Source organism: Dipteris shenzhenensis, chromosome 12 (assembly GCF_047967505.1).
Source record: "Dipteris shenzhenensis isolate YYH24624 ecotype China chromosome 12, Dip_SZ_1.0, whole genome shotgun sequence".
Classification (NCBI taxonomy): domain Eukaryota; kingdom Viridiplantae; phylum Streptophyta; class Polypodiopsida; order Gleicheniales; family Dipteridaceae; genus Dipteris; species Dipteris shenzhenensis.
In genome coordinates, this window is record NC_141607.1 from 19,527,753 (window position 1) to 19,541,761 (window position 14,009).

Below are 14,009 nucleotides of genomic sequence, written 5' to 3' on the forward strand. Positions count from 1 at the left end.
CAAAAGTATCCCCAACCCCCCAAACACCTCCCAAGAGGCCCCACAAACTATCCCCATTGACTCTCGACCTTCCTCCTAGCCTCTTTCTCCTCTCAACCTCCTCCTCCTCTCAACCTCCTCTCAGTCTCCTCCTCCTCCTCTCAACCTCCCCTTAACCTCCTCCTCTCAACCTCTTCCTCCTCTCAGCCTCCTCTCAGCTTCCTCCTCTCAACCTCCACTCATCCTCCCCCTCTCAACCTCCACTCATCCTCCCCTTCTCAATATCCTTAGCCTCCTCTCAACATCCTCACAACATCTTCTTGCTCTTAGCCTTGTCCTCTCAATCTCTTCCTCTTTTCTTTCTCCCATTCTTTCCATATTTATGAAGTGCTCCTCTTCCCCTAGACTAGATGTAAGACACATTTTGAAGGAGTACTTCATTTTGGGATTGCTCAAAAGGGGCTTGTATGGGAGCGAGGGTAAGAGGACTATGTTGTGGAGAGAGAGAGAGAGAGAGGGAGAGAGATGAGAGAGAGAGAGAGAGAGAGAGAGAGGAGGGAGAGGAAGAGGGAGAGATGGATTCCCATGCCGTGTGTGTGTGTGTGTGTGTGAGAGAGAGAGAGAGAGAGAGAGAGAGAGAGAGAGAGAAAAGCAAATGGATTCCTATGGATCATGATGTAGTGGACACAATAAAGATTTGATTTGATTCCTAGGCTTTGTTTGATTTGAATTTATTGTGTAGATATTCTGATTTCTATTACTAAGTTAATGATTTTAAAGAAATACTAATGATTTACTTATTGCAATTGTCAAGATGCATCAAAATTGATCATTTAGGGACGTGCCAAGCATCGCTACTACAATATCTATGAGAAGTGAATTCATGACCACAATGGGGCATGCCTTACAATGATTATTATTTTCTTTTATAGATAAAAAAGTTAAAGATCAAGAAGTTATTGGAAAGGCACATGGATGTAGTACTATCTTTCATTGAATGGAAGCATTCATGTACATTGGCTAAAAATGATTTGATTGAATATACCAAGAAAATTTTTATACCACATTGGATATCTATATTTTATTTTGTAAATTATCATAAATTAATTCTTTCAAAATGTATTACTTTAAGTCAATTGTTGTATTTAGTTAGCTAGGACATTTGAATTACTACATGAATCAGTAAGTGATGAAGAACAATAGGTTGTGCATGGATGACAGTAGCTAGGCTATTTGTGGGATCTTGTCGATGAGGTGTAGATGTAAGTCTTGAAAACAACTGATGGGGCATGGATTCCTTTAGAATGAATTCCTTTATTAGGTATTAGGTTGTCTTTGGGATCTTGTGGATGAGGTATAGATGTACGTGTTGTGTTTGGGATTTTAAATCAATAGGTATATGATCTTTGAAAATGACCTACTTTTAAAGATTATGTAGGTTCAATTAGATATGAGTCTTTATTTACTTAATAAATCCCAATGGTGCCAAAATACACCACTTCATTCATGGATGAGACTAATTAATATGTATTATGTTGTGTATATGAAGTATGTATGTAGCTATTTGGAAGTTATATTTACTTCTTGGACATTACATCACATTTGAAAACAATCAGACATAATTGCATGTGATCACTTGTATTTATTATTTACATAGAATGGGAGTTGGCAACTTGAACCCCCAAGTAATACATGCTTTGATGGAATAACTTTAACTCATGAATAATATAAGTTTTAATTCAATAAATAACTTTGACTCATGAATAATATAAGTTAGAGGGGATATTATAATTGAATATGTATTAAAAAACTTTGCTTTTATAAATTTTATCAATTATATAGCATTTTTTAAAGATCTTCAAATGTACCAAAAATTTGGATGTAATAAACACAATGCATCACTTTTAAATTTAAATTATGTAAAAATCAAGCATGCAAAGATTCAGTAAGAAGACAAGACAGGACAAGGGTGGGAAAAAAATGTTTAATTTTATTTATTAAAAGAAGTGGAAAACTTTTGAAGGTTTAAAGTTAACATATCCATCAAGACCTAATGAAAGATATCCATATCATATCCTAATGTTTGGCATCCAAAAGTAAAAGTATTTGAGCATCTAAAAGAAGCAACACCTGTAGAGCAATTGTACCATAAGCATAGAACATGTCCATGCATATCCATGCTATTGAATTGAGGTATAATGAGATTATTAGGGGCATACATATGTATAATATCAATGATTCTTGTATAAGGTAACAATTATCTGTAATGACAAATTGTCTCCAAAAGTTTAAGAGTGACATGATTTGTTCTTATTGGTTTTAGTGTAAACACTAAAACAATAACTAGAGGACATAATACATAAGAAATAAATATGATTGAATTTATGTAATAGATCAATCTTGGAGTATAATATGCATATGCATGCAAAAGTGAAAGGGATGCACATGGGACATATATAAACCATGAATAGACTTTGTAGATCAACCTTGTAGAGTATAATATATGTACTTGTTGTGAGTACTCATTGTGAGGCCATAGGTCATTGCATTGTATTGTTGCTTCCATGACTTGTTTTCACAATTTCATCAACATATTGAGAGTGAGGACTTTGGAAAGGCAAATATGTCTAAGAAGATAATTGATTTTGGGAAAAGTCTATAAGAGAGTTGTAGATTTTACACCAAGCTACAACTTTGATACTTTGTGATTTACATGGTTCAACCATTCAGATGGGCAAATAATGGCCCGAAGATGTAAAAAAGGCACTCTAAAGTGTTTTCTTGGCTTGGATTTGCGTGCCCAATTCTAAATGCAAATGTGAAGCCTTAGAAGGCGAGTTTGGGAAGAAAGAGATGATGATAAAAGTTGTAGGGAATCAAAAGACTGTTAAAAACTTTACTATGAATTATTTTCACAACTTGCACCATTTAGAAGATATGGGCCTCCAAACAGGACTGTTTTTTCCCAGTGTTTTTAAAAAAATTAAAAAAAACAGATCTTGCTAGATCAAATCAATTGCACCTGCATGTAGGCATGTGGACCAGTATTTGGGGCATGGAGAGACATTTCCCTAAAAAAATTTTGCAAAAAAAAAGGCCAAATGGCCCAAAATGTGAGCAAGCGCGACTTTTGGCCCGTCTGCTCACACCTGGGGCCATCTGGCCATTTTTTTTCAAAATTTTTTTGGGGGAATGTCTCTCCATGCTCCAAAACACTGTCCACATCGAGAGACATTCCCCCAAAAAAATTTTGAAAAAAAATGGCCAGATGGCCTCAAGTGTGAGCAGGTGCGACTTTTGGGACCACACCTAGGGCCATCTGGCCATTTTTTTTCAAAAATTTTTTGGGGGAATGTCTCTCTGGTTCCCAACAAATCAAGGATGCCTAATAGTTTTTTTTTGGGGGGAGGCGGGGGGGTCAAGATTGCCTAATATTTTTCCAAATCATTATTTTTCTCTTTTACTTATTGGGAACCATTATTTGGGGCTCAATCTTGTTGAAGCCTAGTTCAAGTGGTTGCCTTTCTTTGTTTACACAATACTTGTTCTTCTTGGCTCAATTGATTTTTTGTATAGATTTGTGGCTAATGGGGTGTATTGATGTTCATTATAGAGAAACTTGCTAATCACCAGGAAGGGGCTGATTAGGGGCAAGAAGTAATGTCATAAGACACAACAAAGCCCTCTTGGCCAAGCACACATTTGGGCCAAACTTACATTGTTTGATCCAATTGCACACCCACATGCACATTGAGGCTAAGAGGCCTTTTTGAAATTGAGTTTTGGGTAAACTTCAACAAGTAGCAAGAATAAGACAACGATAATAAAACACCATAGATTATGATTTTACTTTATTTCATGAGAATGATAACATTTATTTATTTTAGAATGAAATAATATCAATTACCATAGAAAGGGCAAGTACAAGCAACCTCCATTTGGGAGCCAAAATATAGTGTATACAAAAGGACACACTATAATTTAATAGGTGTCCTCTAAAGGAAAAGAACGCATACAAGACAGATAAATGTTCATGGGTATAGTGGTAAATGCTAAAGAATGGCCACTTCCATCATGTTGCAGAAGATTCTTCCCTCTACCTTTGATTGCCTCAATGTTCTATCCATCCATGCTCAAGTTCCCTTGAAATCCGATCGAGATTACTTCCACATATTTGAAAAGATCTGAATAATGTTTATCCTATAAGCTACATGGAGAAGGTAGTTCATAATCCCTAGACGTAGCCCTCATGCACCATGTAGCTTGTGCCCTTTAATTGATTGTTGCTCCATTGCAACCTGCCAAGAACACATTTTGTCACATGCGCTTGTAACTCAGGAAACACTTCTGCTTCTTGTTAGTAACATTGAAATGGAACAATGAGAGATGTGAGAAAATAGATTTCAGTTACTGAGTGAAAGTAATTAAAAAAATTAGATTACAAAATAGCTTTGTTGTTACACTATCAACTACCAAGCACCACATTGTAGGAGAATCTTGCAATGGAGCCATGAGAGGGTTAGAAAAGCAATGGAAAATAATCATGGTGAGAAGAAAAAGGATTCAGGGGTCAAAAAGTGATTACGTGAGAAGAAGAAGGATTGAGGCATTGGAAAGTGACTGTGGTCACAAGTAGAAGAAGAATTCAAGGGTTGGAAAGGGATTTGCATGCATATGCATGGTTTGGGGGAAGGTTTGGAAGGGGAGTAGTACCCACGAGATACTTTTTACGAACGGGGACCCCCTTGGGGTATAAAAAGGGTGGACTTCTTACACATGGTGGAGATCCTCCAAGTGGGAGAGGGAGGTGCACTTTTTGGGACCACCAAAGCCTAGGGAGGTGCACTTTTTTAGACTCATATGGGGGTGATGGGACCCTTTATAGACCTTATTAGTTCTTAATCCATTTTGTCAATCCACTCCTTATGAGGCCCTTTTGAGTCCAAAATTCCCCTAAAGAGTGAGGGTGAATAAAGGGGTTTAGCCAAAACAAATAAATCAAGGAAACAATTGAAAGGGGGGGGAAACATTCCCTTGTAAAAAATCTTAACTTACTTTCTAAACCAAGCAAATTATAAGGTAATAAATGAGGAAAAGATAAAAACAATTAGGTTGACATTTTGAAACCATGAATTTGAATTGGTCAAATCATTAGAGTAGTACAAGCTAATTAATTTTAAACAATAATTAAGAAATAAATAAAATATTGCTTTTTGATAAATATATATCGGTCTAGGTAGAAGAAAATTTTTTTTACTTAAAGTAAAAATTAGATATGAAGGAAGAAAGAATTAAATAAAGCAATTGAATTAATATAAGAAAGCACATACTTTAATAAAGGCAAAAAGACAATGAAAAAGTACTTAAGTTATAAGAAAATAGATATAAGTAAAAGAAAATATATATATCATGAGTTAGCCGCATTATATAAAAGAGCGATTTATAAAGGAGAGCCTCTAACTAAACAACTAATTAAGTACAACTAAAGAAAAAAGTAGAATGATTTCCCTATAAATATATAGATATATATTAAGGGGCACTTAGCTAAAGTAAAAGAAAATGGCGAGGGAATGTTATAATCAAAGGATAACATAAGCCAAGAGAGCAAATTAGCGCATTATTATTGTACTAGTAGACAATGCCTATTTGCATATATAAACAAATTAATAAACAAGATAAATCCATACAAATTAAGTTAGAAAAGCAACACGAAAAAAGTGAATGAGCATAAGTGATTAAGGTGGGTCATCCTCACCCTCTTTTTAACACAACTTAAAAGGGCGTATGTTTTAAATTTAAATTGTCAATCAGGTGCAAAAAGAAAGAGTTAATTTTTTTAAAACAGGGGATACCTATACAAGCAAGAGGGGGGTGAGTCCACATAGACTAGGCAGAGGTAAGAAAGTCAACCAACAATTGACTAAGCAAAAGACAAAGTGCCAAAGGTTTTATGCAACCTACCCAAGTTACTATCCTATAATGCAAAGTAATATCAAATGGAAATTCTACAATATTACCAAGACCAATTACTTGGGTTTCTTAATCATCTTTTGCCATTCAACCAAGTTTCAACAAGGCAAGTGCCTAGTGTTATTCATCCATCAAAGTAATGGTATCTTGTATCAAGCCAAAGATTTTTCAGTTGTGAGTTTGTGAAAACACAAGGGATAAACTTGCTTAAGAAATAGGTGCATGTCTTGTTATATGTGCTTGTGGATGCACAAGGTATGCATGCAAAGGGGGGTGTTTGTGTGTGTGTGTGTGTATTTTGCCTATCAAACATCTATCCTACTATATTACTGGACCAGTTTTCAATGTCATAGTAAACAAATTGCAAACATCTACTATTGCCCTTTTCAAACACCTAGTGAGAGTATCCAGTCACACTAAAACCGTATCCTATTTAGAAAATTGAGGCAATGAAAACCAAAAACCTTCTAGTATGAAGAGCTACATTATCATTACGAGAGCTGGCCGTCCCCTCTACAAGGTAGAAGACTCCATGCATAATAATGACCAAAGAGCATTTGCCTCGGGCAAATGAACATCAAAGGTTCACCAAGACACCAAAATGAGTGTCAAATCTCTTGCACAGAGGAACACTGATCGTTGCATATATTAGCTTTGTAGAAGCGTTGTCTACGTGAATAAAGTACAACGTGTAATTATTAGAGACATCTTGCGATGCTACTCAGTTTTTCTACTATCTAGAAATATCAGTGAACTCAGCCGTTGTGGGTTTGGCACCTAAGCCTTTGAGCGTATCCTCTAGTCGTAGGATTTTTAGAAAGCCACCTCCACTGCGTACGGGCCTCTCTGGGAATTGAAATCATCTGGGAATAGAAAGCCATCCAGATCTGAGTGTGCTCAAGAAAGTGTGACTAGCGAGTATATCTCGACATTACTAACGAGTCTCTAGGTCCCGCTCCATGACGAAACTCATTTCTATGCAGCTAAAAACCAGTGTATCACACTATTAGAACATAATCTACAGTGCAACCATACACACACCATGATCTTCATGCTGTGTTATATATTCATTCAATCGACTCCTCCCACCCAATCATAACATGAAGGAGGCACAGAGTCAAGTTATTCGTGCCTGGGGGATTCACTCTTAGTACAAGGGGGACGTCACTTGTGTGCATGAACTTCAAGAAAACCCCCTATATATGGTCCATGTAGCAGAATAAAACACCCTATTTAAGCTTATAAGGATACCACCAAAAGCGCACTATGTCCCCCCTTCCTTAAATCTATGTTCTTTATCAATTATTTAGATTATACCATAAGAAAATCTAGATGATATAGATTATACCATATTCAAATATTCACCAATAGGTAGCATTCATTTGTTTCCCTACTATGGCCTAAAACTAGCTATAGCTCGAGCTTAGTTCATGTGCAATTGGTACATGACCGATTATCACTAGATAGTCAAATGTGTATGTGTGTGTACTTTTTATGTTTAAGGGGGTAAAAACTTGTATTTCCCTAAAACCTCCCTAAAACCATCCCTCTTCCTCCCCAAAGATGTCAAGGCCCCCTAACTTAAATCTAAGATTGAGAAAAATTAAAAAGGGCCCCCACCCCTAATGTATAAGCTTATGCCTTATTTCAAAAACCCTCCCTATTGTACACTCACGTGATATCATAAGTTTCCCCTTGTAAATCCCTCGGGTATTCGTGTAGGCTCTCTCCATGTTCAAGTGTCATGCAGAGGAGTGTCGAGCTCGGTTGAACATTAACTAGATATAGGGAGTATCTCATCTCCCTTCGAAAGACAAGCAAAAACTCTAATGTGATGGGCTTCTAGCATGAGGCTATTACTTCATGTGGACTTTCATATAGGCATAATTATGGTCATTCCAAGCATGACACAGCCTCTGAGATCCTGTCACTCGTGAGCAAACCCAATCATGAGCCAGCCATTGAGGTCTCCAAGTAGCAGCATTGAGATGGAATGCCAGAGCCCAAGGCCTAGTAGATCAAATAGAGATGGAATGGTTCATTTACAAGAGTGTGTGAAGCAGATCAAACAGAGACGGAAGGCCCACTCTTTGTGTGGAGACCAAGACTGCGTATCTTTCTATGTGTCGCTAACTATCAGACTGGAGCATGAAGTAAACAGGCTTGCCACCAATCGTTTTAGCAAAGTGCCAAAGGACCTACAAGTAATATAGCATGGAGGCTGGCTCCATCTTGAGTGTGTGCTTCTCCAAAATCAGACGCATAAAGAATCCACACATTTGTCTCTCTACCGTAGCTCACATTACTTGGTAAAGCTCAGCAAACATGGGGACCTTCTTCCTGAATCTATTTGTTCGATCAGCAGCCAAGAGACCTTCTCCAAGTGTGCTTTTTCCTCCATTGCAAGCGTATCCAATCCTTTAGAAGTTACGAAGTCCTCCAAGAGTCTACAAGTCCTTCCAGAGTTCCTTGTCTTCCAAGCACGAGAGGGGATGAACATGCTTGTGAAAAAGTGGAGCATGAAGTTGGGGACATGAACTAGTAAGGTGTTGGGGGGAGGTCTACGACACTCCTTCTAGTCTCTGTGTGGTGTCAGAATGCATTATGCATTATGGACTGTCTTCCATTACTCCCTTCGTTATCCAAATCACATGCAAAATGTGGCCTAAGGTCTTCAAAGTAGGCCTCCATCATCTTCCATTGATGGATACATTTCGTAATGGACAATGTGGTCCCTATACCACACTATTAATGGGCAAGGAAGGCCTTGATGTACCCAAGTACTATATATCCTTGGACATTATTAATGATCTATCCTTATACATGTAGGATTCTCTTCAGAAAATCATGTATTCCTCACGAATTTAAAAGCTAGGAGATTCTAATTCCATTGGTGAATTAGGAGGCATAATAAAAAATCCCCTCACACAAGGTGTTACCGCATTATATATTATTAGAGCCCATTCACAAGCCCTCGAACAGATATGTGGATGTGTAGTCTTAAAGATAAGTGGCTTATTGGGTAATGTGTAGTGGTATAGCACTCCCCATCCCGCCATGGTGCATATGCATATAAACAATCCATCCTCATCATATCGAGAAAAGGGTGATACATATCCTTTATGAAGCAGGTATATGGTACCATGACCATGATCATGCACGGTTGCTCATTAGGATCTTCCCATGACCATGAGCATGCATGGTTGGTCATAAACTTTTCCAACATGATTAAACCCCCAATCACAAGTCCAAGTCCTTTTTGTGGGGGACAATGCCAATATTGTACCCCAAATTCTTCCTTTAAAGTGTTCTCACGCATAAACTTTACACAGGTCCCCCAGGGGGATGAGTATGCATACTCAAAAATCACAAGGGACCCCAAGGGAAAGTGTGTGTGTGTGTGTGTGTAGTAGACATTTACAATACCCCTTTCCATAGTGAAGAGTAGATAAATTTGGATTAGGAAAGAGAAATGATTAATAGATAAACTTTGCAATAAACATCACAAAAAAAACGAAGTAGCGTCATTAACGATGAACAATTTTTTCTAAAAGAGAAAATGTGAGCAGTAAAGCTTTGATAAGTCCTTGGCAGCATTGATCACTTTTATTGAAGAGGGGAGTCTGCCTACCTACCACCATCCAACAAGAAAAACATGGTGAGAACCAATTAAACCTTAGTTGGGAAGACAGTTGTCCCTCCCTTGTTATCGGAGTCACAATAAAAATAAACCCTTGACCGCTGACTTATAAAGCTAGTTAGTAAAAATATGAGTGCAAAGTTGTTAACATAATTATGGGGATAATGAAGTGGAGGTGTGAGGAAAGCGTAATCATGGGTATTGCCCAAAAAAATTGACAATATTAAGCTTATAAGGAAAATTTTAAAGTATTATGAGCAAATAGACGGTAGGGAGAAGGAAGAAGTTAGGAGACACCATTTTGAGAACATTAGGAATTATGGATAATAGAGGGTTAGAAAAGGTTATGACTTATTTAGAAGTACTAAATTTTACTATAACTGTAAAAGTAATTAGAAGCATAAAAGTAAATAAGAGACTTATGTGAATGTTTTAAGAGACAAAGGAATATTAAGGGGTTAATCTAAATATGAGAAGAATAAGTAAAGAAGGGGGCTAACATAGGAGGAAGAAGAAAAGGAATATTTCCATATTTTTAAGAGGGCCAAAAAAAGGGGGGGAATAAAAGGGTTTTTAATTACTAAGGGGGAAGGGCAAAGTAAGGGGGAAATTTAAAAAAAGTGAAGGGGGGTGCATGGTGTTTAGGTTATAAGGAATATTTAGAAAGGAGTTTTAAAGAAAAAAGGGTGGGGGGGGGAATAAAAGGTTGAAAATAACGTGGAATTGAGAAAAAAGGGAAGAAGTTATATTAAACCATATAGAAAAGAGTGAGTCCAATGAGTGCTTGTGGAGAAATACGTTCATAGGTCGTGCATGCACAAATGGTCACAATCAAGACGCCAGCAATTGCGGGTGGGGATAGCAAGGAGTGGAGAGGTTTTAGAGCACACGGGCAGCAAGCGTGTGACTATAAGAAGTCAAGGCCTTGAGAAGCTGAGAGGACAGAGCGTGGGTGTAGAGAACAAGCGCCGCGATGGTATATAGGAGGCTACAAAGTTCACCAATGTCAAAATCCTAATCCATTGTTCGTAGATGTCATCATCATATGTGACCATGTGTGTGTCTTGGGGGAGGGGCAGACAGTGAAAAAAGGTACCGCAGAGGTCGCAAGAGCACAGATGGGGGGGGACACTTGCATAGAGGTTGGCTTAGGGGAGCAGACGGGTTCGTAGAGCGTACTAGGTAGTAAATTATGGAGGGCAATGGAGGCGTGGGCAAAGAAGTAAAAAGAGGGAGTCAGAGACTAGAGGCAGTGGGGAGTCCAAAGGGGTACTTAGTGGAGGAGCATTGCATAATGAGAGGTAGGTGATGGGAGGGGCTTAATATATAGGAGAGGTTAGGGTAGTCAGGGAGTCAAGGGAGGTGAGGGGTCTAGGGGGATGTATTACGAGGCATTTTGAGTTTAATTTGAGAAAAATGAAAGGGTCGCTTGGATTGGCAGTGGTTGGCCGCTACATGCAAGGGAAACTAGGGGTCTTCAGTAATTAAGAGATGATTTTAAATTAGGAAGAAAAAAAGGGGGGGTTAATAGGGAATAATAGGGGGGAGAGGAATTTGGGAAAAAATAGGGGGAAATAGGGGAAAATAGGAAAAATAGGACGATTAGAAAAATACAAAAATTGGGAAATTAAAAAAATAGGAAAAAAGGAGAATTGGAAAATTAGGAGATTAGGGAAATGAAAAAATAGGGAAATTAGAAAAATAGGAAAATAGGAAAAAATTAATAGGGGGTAGGAGTTTAGGGGAGAAAAGCGGGAATTAGGTAAAGTAAATTAGAGAGAAAAGACTAAGAGTGTAAATGTAAGGGGGGAGAGGCATTTAGAAAAAAGGAGAAGGAAAAAGGAAGGGGGGGTTTAGAGGAAAAAATGTAAAGTAACTAGAAAGGAGAAAATGAATAGGAAGTGTGTATATGTGTGTGTGTACACCCTCCCTAACCCGAGGGGACACCACAAGATGGGGGCAGGACACCCATCAAGTGATGTCCTTCCCCGCACCAAAAAGGTCCAAAGAGGAAGCCTCTTTGTAATTGTTTGTAAAGGGGATATACCATAATTGTTTCCAAGTGGATTAGACATATAGCTGAATTTTCATAACTATCTGGACACAATCACGTACTAGGCACCACGATTGCATAGCTATGATAATTCCAACAAAAAGTAAAACGTGGAAGGGATGAGTCATTCTTGAAGTAAGGTTGTAGAAGAACCTCATTCCTGCACAACTCGGTAAGAGTTTAAAGAGCAACGTGGCACGTGGCATGTGCCATGTGGCTAACCCAACCAAGGATTAGAAACGTGACACATGGTTAACCCGACCACAGGTTAACAAGGTTTGGGTGTGTGTGTTTTAAAAAATAAAACTTTTTAACAACATGGCACACGATGCTCAATGGGTGCACATAAAATATGTATACAATTGGTACAAAAAGTGTCGAATCTGTCAGGTAGTCTAGGCTCCAAGGTCAGGGTCCACATACCTGCCACCATCCAAACCAACCAGTTGTTAAAACAATGAAGTTGAATTTGGGTAGATAGGTAATACCTATATCCCCTGGCTTGTTATCGCTTTACCAAAGATCATAAACAAACCTTTTGGATTTCTTGGATAAAATGAATTTAAACAAGAAAAAACCGGGGTTTACATTTTGATGCTAAAAAAAGAACTTTAAAATATAGTTCTAGAGGCTAATAACTAGCAGTGAGGGTGAATAAAGGGGTTTAGCCAAAACAAAATGCAAAACAAATAAATCAAGGAAAAATTTGAAAGGGCGGAAAAACATTCCCTTGTAAAAAATCTTAACTTACTTTCTAAACCAAGCGAATTATAAGGCAATAAATGAGGAAAAAATAAAAACAATTAGGTTGACATTTTGACAGCATTAATTTGAATTGGTCAGTTCATTAGAGTAGTAAAAGCTAATTAATTTTTAAAAATAATTAAGAAATAACTAAAAGATTACTTTTTTTTAAAATATATAGGTCCAAGTAGAGAAAAAAAAAGTTTACTTAAAGTAAAAATTAGATATGAAGGAAGAAAAAATTAAATAAAGCAATTGAATTAATATAAGAAAACACATACATTATAAAGGCAAAAACACAATGAAAAAGTACTTAAGATATAAGAAAATAGATATAAGTAAATGAGTTAGCCACATTATATAAAAGAGTGCTTTATAAAGGAGAGCCTCTAACTAAACAATTAATTAAGTGCAACTAAAGAAAAAAGTAGAATGATTTCCCTATAAATACATAGATATATGTAAAGTTTAAAAAAATCACGAGGGAATGCTATAATCAGAGGATAACATAAGACAAGAGAGCAAATTAGTGCATTATCATTGTACTAGACAATGCCTATTTGCATATATAAACAAATTAATAAACAAGATAAATCCATACAAATTAAGTTAGAAAAGCAACACAAAAAAAGTGAATGAGCATAAGCGATTAAGGGGGGTCATCCTCACCCTCTTTTTAACACAACTTAAAAGGGCGTATGTTTTAAATTTAAATTGTCAATGAGGTGCAAAAAGAAAGAGTTAATTTTTTAAAAAGAGGGGATACCTACAAGCAAGAGAGGGTTGAATCCACATAGACTAGGAAAAGGTAATAAAGTCAACCACACAATTGACTAAGCAAAAGACAAAGTGCCAAAGGTTTAGAAAAGCAAAAAAGTTGACACGTTTTCTTAGCATGCAGGTACGTGACAATAGACGAGAAAGGAAAAGCTACCTTGATGCATAGATATCTGAGGCCAGTGCCATATGAACAAAAGTAGGAAAGGCGAGACAGGCATATGAGCTCTGAAAGTGCTAGTAGAAAATCTTGGAGGCAAAGGGACTAATGTGAACGGGGCGCAAGGAGTACGTTTCTTGAGTCAAGAAAAGAGGTCCGTGAGAAAGCAAAGGTAGGCAGAGGCAACCAAGTAGAAAAAAATAGCAGGAGGGGTCGCCAAAAAACACACACACACTGAAGAGTCCACCAAGTAGTGCACGGAAGAGTCCAAAGCACAGACTGAAGAAGAAAGTCCGCCAAGTAGTAGGAAGTAGTAGCCATACAACACGATGAAAAAAAAGTAAAGCAATAAAGGTTGCCTAGTAAGAAGCTGAGTGTCACCAATCACAGCACTTAGCAAGCTCCAAGGCGTAAGGGGAGGTGATAGAGTGGGATTATAGGATAGAGGTAGCCAAGGTAAGCCAATGGTCGAGACAGTCGTAAAAAGGGGCAAGGGGAATAGCTAAAGCAAGCAATGCAGGAGCCAAGTTGGCAAGCAAGAAGAGAGTGTGAGGAGGAAAAGAATATTTGTGTGACTGGAGAGATACTAGAGCACCTAAATAGGGAATGGTAGGAAGGCAAATCATAAAACTCTATCAAGAGGAGCGTGTAAATTAAGGTCATGCATGAGGGGAGAAGGTAGTGGT